The 4,234-nt window shown below is 37.6% G+C and overlaps 1 long non-coding RNA gene across 1 annotated transcript in view; it reads left to right on the top strand.

Annotated features, from left to right (window-relative positions):
• The first annotated feature begins 2,018 nt into the window (after window positions 1-2,018).
• LOC103464858 (uncharacterized) overlaps window positions 2,019-4,234 on the top strand; it is an 8,736-nt gene continuing 6,520 nt past the window's right edge. The window contains exon 1 of the long non-coding RNA XR_533719.1: window positions 2,019-2,131. This is a non-coding gene — a long non-coding RNA (uncharacterized LOC103464858). The remainder of the gene's footprint in view (window positions 2,132-4,234) is intronic.

Here is a 4,234-nt window from a genome sequence, read left to right as displayed (position 1 = left end):
TATTGTTATTAAATTCTGGCATGGATGTTTTTGTATCTATTTTATGTCATTTTTTACTTTTATTTATTGTTTTACACTTATGCATGTCATGTAAGCATACTGACTGTAAAAGGGAAATAAACAAACTGGTCTCAAAAGCACTATTTTGAAGACTTATCCCTTTTTTTTCCCCTTTCTTTTTTAGTAATGWTTGGACCCATAATGCGGAACAGGCAGGGCAGAGAGTAGACAATTGATATTTTAATGAAAAAAATAATTAGGCAAGAAGTTACCAAAACAGAAAACATATTGGGAGTGGAAGAAAGAACAAAACAATAAGCTGGTTACATGAAGGTAATGGAAGAATCCAGCAAGGAGTGAGTGTAGAAGAGGCAGTTAAATACTGGGAGCTTGGATGAAACAGGATTTGGTGTTTTTCTGAAATTGGTTAAAAATGGCTTAACTAGTAAAGAAATAATTAGAAAATCGTATCAGTTTTGCCAAGTTGTTACACCAACAGAAGAGAATATATTTACCTGCTTGTGTGTCTAGGTCACATGATGTGAAGTGCTGCAGAAACCTKTTAATCACCCATTTATTCAATCCAGGTGTGTGACAGAAGGGAAACACCTAAAACATGCTGACCTACAGGGAAAGCACTTTTTCCCAGCAAATACTGGGAAATACTGCAAAAACAATTAACTTTAATTAAAGTCAAGGGAAAATGAAAATAACTAATGTGGGTTTCGGTGTGTGAAACTTTCCTTAAGAATACTGTAGCTTGCACTATAATTTTATGCTCGAGGGAAATTAACAGTTTGTATGCTGGCTGCATCAAGTATATCAAGTCAGGCCAAGATCTCATTTTSAATAAAACCAGATTGGTGATGAATGTCTTAATAAAGGCAGAATAAAAGCAAACAGAGCTGGATCTGGATATTATGAGTAAATAAACTGTTTTCCCWCTACGTTCATTATCTTKTGCCTTGATTCCAGTTTTAGGTAAGTTCACATTGTACAAGAGCTAGTTCAGAAATATAATTTGGTGGATTATGCACCTCTTCACCCTTTTATGAGGTTCAGTGATCTGGCTAGAAGTGCCAGATCACATGCAAATCATGGTACCTTTTCGTACCAGGATTTGCATCCAAAATTTCTCACAAGATATTATAGCTTRAACCTCAAGCTGTAAAATGAACAGGAATGTTGACTTTTATAGCAATGCAGTATATGATGGGCGAGTTTTAGGGCAGCACTCCAGAGGAAGCCACCCCACAATTTACATCCAAAGTGAGTTTTGGTTCTGAGCTTAGCTCCCTTAGGCTATRTCATGCACTGGTTCAAAAACTGCCTTAGCTTGCACTATCAGGATGCAGGTTAGGGCRTTTTGTAGAACAGGGGTTTGCAACTCTAGWCCTTGAGGCCTGGYAGCATTTAGATGTGTCACAGGTCKAACCCACCTGAATCCAATGGCTGAATTATCTCCTCAGTATGCAGTCAAGTTCTCCAGAGGTCTGCTAATTACCTGATTATTTAAGTCAGGTGTGTTAAAGCAGAGACACATCTAAAAGTTGTACAACAACAGCCTTCAGGGGCTGGAGTTGTAGACCCCCTGCTGTAGAGTGTGCTTTCAATGGTTCCTCTTCATCACAATTCATGGTGTGCGGGGAATTCATGTTGATTGATGGCACATGAATACATTTTGAAACAGTTGAAAATACTAGAAACTTTCTTCAGACTTTAGGATTCATCTAACATGCTAATTTAAGGGTATGTTTTTTTTTTTGCCAGCTATGTGCATATTCCACAGGATGTGCAACACGCAATTATCTTTATGTTCAAGAAGCTTAGGAGTATTATATTGTTGCCTTGTTCTATTTCTTCTTTAAATTAAACAATTTAAAGAAGACATTGTTGCATGTAACCAAGCAACAATGTAAGTTGCTTGGTTACATGCTTTTTGATGCAGTTAGAATAGTGTCTAAAAGCTATTCTTGTGGTAACCATGGCATCTAGAGTGTCACAATAAACTTCCGAAATCAGTGCCTGCCCGTTATGGGCATGGTTAGGCTAACATATTTCCAGTATGCTTGCTCTTTTATGATGACCATGCCACACAGATGTGCACAGGCCACACATGGATAAACTACAGGTATGCTGCCACCACAATACTAAACCACTATGATCGCATCTCTCACATTTTGTGTTCAAAACTGTGCTCTTGATGCACTTGATGCAACCCATCCATGCTCTGTCTGATTTTTAATCCTGTGACGCATATATCCCAGTGCAACGTTTGCAAAATTGGCATAGTGCATGTAGGTGGTAACACAGGGCTCCAACTGGTGGATTGGGTCTCAAAACACTTATGTAGCAGTCCAGTTCCTTTTCTCCTCATGTGAATTAAGAAGTCTTTGATTTTGCCGGTTCTTCAGGGTGGGGGGTTGACATGGATAGTGTGACATTTGTAGCCAATGCCTAGTATTTGTCTGTGTGTGTTTGCTCTTCTGGAATAGATTTTGCTTGGAAATCCTCTCAAGGCTGTAATTCTCCCTGTAGTGGRTGCACCTTTTCGTACCACGCTTTTTCTTTCCACTCAATTTTCTGTTAAAATGCTTAAATCCAGAACTTTGTGAACAACTAGCATCCTCAACAATGACCTTTTGTGACTTGCCCTCCTTGTGAAGGGTGTCGATCATTGTCTTCTGGACATCTGTTAAGACAGTAATCTTCCCCATGATACTGTAGACAGTGAAAGACTTTAAAAGCTCTGGAAACATTTGTTTTGAGTTAATGGGTTAATTAGGGTGTGACACTGCAAGTTTCCAATAATTACCTTCTTCATAATCTAATATGAAATTATGTMATTTTTCAAATGGGCTTCTTTTATGAACACAAAAACTGTGTTTATTATTAAAAAGTATTTAGTAAAAGTCATGCAAGAAATACCATGGATAAAAAGTTTAGTTTACAAAGGATATGCAGACCACAACCATCAATATCTGTTCAAGTTTTCAACATTATTTTATAGGGTTGGGATAAAGTTCCATTTGAGGGTTGCACTGTCCTGCCCGTTCTCACATAGTTCAGCAACAACTATGTGAATGTAYAGAAGTCACATTCTCTAGTTGTTCAGGCTGACACATTGATACCTTCAGTTTAATAATTATGCGTAACGTCAGATTTATCCTCATCTGTGATTAAGGAAATTCATTACAGAAATTATATGAAAAATCTGCAGAAATGATCTTTTCTCATGAATTTGATCTGAATTATTGTGATTTGATTTAGGTTTTGTGATCATGCAACTGCAAATACCATGCAGACTTTTACCCACCCACATTTTCAGCCAATCCAAACTTTTGAAATCCACACACATCATCATGCACACAGTTTATTTGTGCCTCTACCCTGCAGCATGTTGGATACATACAGCAGGTGATAGGGTTAAACCTGCAGCTTCTGCTCTGGCTCCGCCCCCCCTCTTCTCATCCCTGTATGCCTGCAGGCAAATCGGGTGGCTCAGGGCCGATTCATGTCGTTCCAAAGATTAACACCAGCAATTTGACCTGTCAGCGTGCTCATGAATCACCTGGATAAGGCATCATAACTCCTCAAGATTTATTAGAAACACATAGGCCAAATTTTCCTACTAAAGTAAACGGAGGAACGCCTGAGGTTTTAAGGATGTAGGTAGAGAATGTGTGGAGAAAAAGGGGAGATTAGCAAACGGGATGCTAAGATCATAATGGAGCCGATTTAAATCCAAAATTGTGTTACGTTTATACCTGTATCCAAGCAAACCTAAAAGCTCTGATTTGCTGTTTTACTATTGTCGATAATTATGTGCTTGCATAGCTCACTAGATGCCATTATGATGTACATTTTCATACATCGTTAAAACCTAAATTTGCTGAATAGATTTTTGTGTTTAAGGAATTGTTCATCATTTTGGCATTATGTATTAATTAATTTAATTATTTGTACTCCTTGATACATGTTTCAAAACTAGACTCTTCAAAGTTTCTCAGATAATTTCTAAAGCTTTTTTGTTCCATTTGAATTAGTTATTAGTAAACTTTAGTTCCAACTTTACGTTGGAACTACGTAATTTTTTTATTTTCATTTTTTTTATATTTGTCCTAATTGTAACAAATAGGTTTTTTGAAAAACAAGATACAAATACGCTGGGCTGGGCTCTCCCTTAGAGATAGGGTGAGAAGCTCGGTCATCTGGGAGGGACTCAGAGTAGAGC

The sequence above is a fragment of the Poecilia reticulata genome, linkage group LG5 (genome assembly GCF_000633615.1).
Source record: "Poecilia reticulata strain Guanapo linkage group LG5, Guppy_female_1.0+MT, whole genome shotgun sequence".
Lineage (NCBI taxonomy): Eukaryota > Metazoa > Chordata > Actinopteri > Cyprinodontiformes > Poeciliidae > Poecilia > Poecilia reticulata.
The sequence above is the reverse complement of the archived record's forward strand: the minus strand, read 5'-3'. Positions and strand labels throughout refer to the sequence as shown.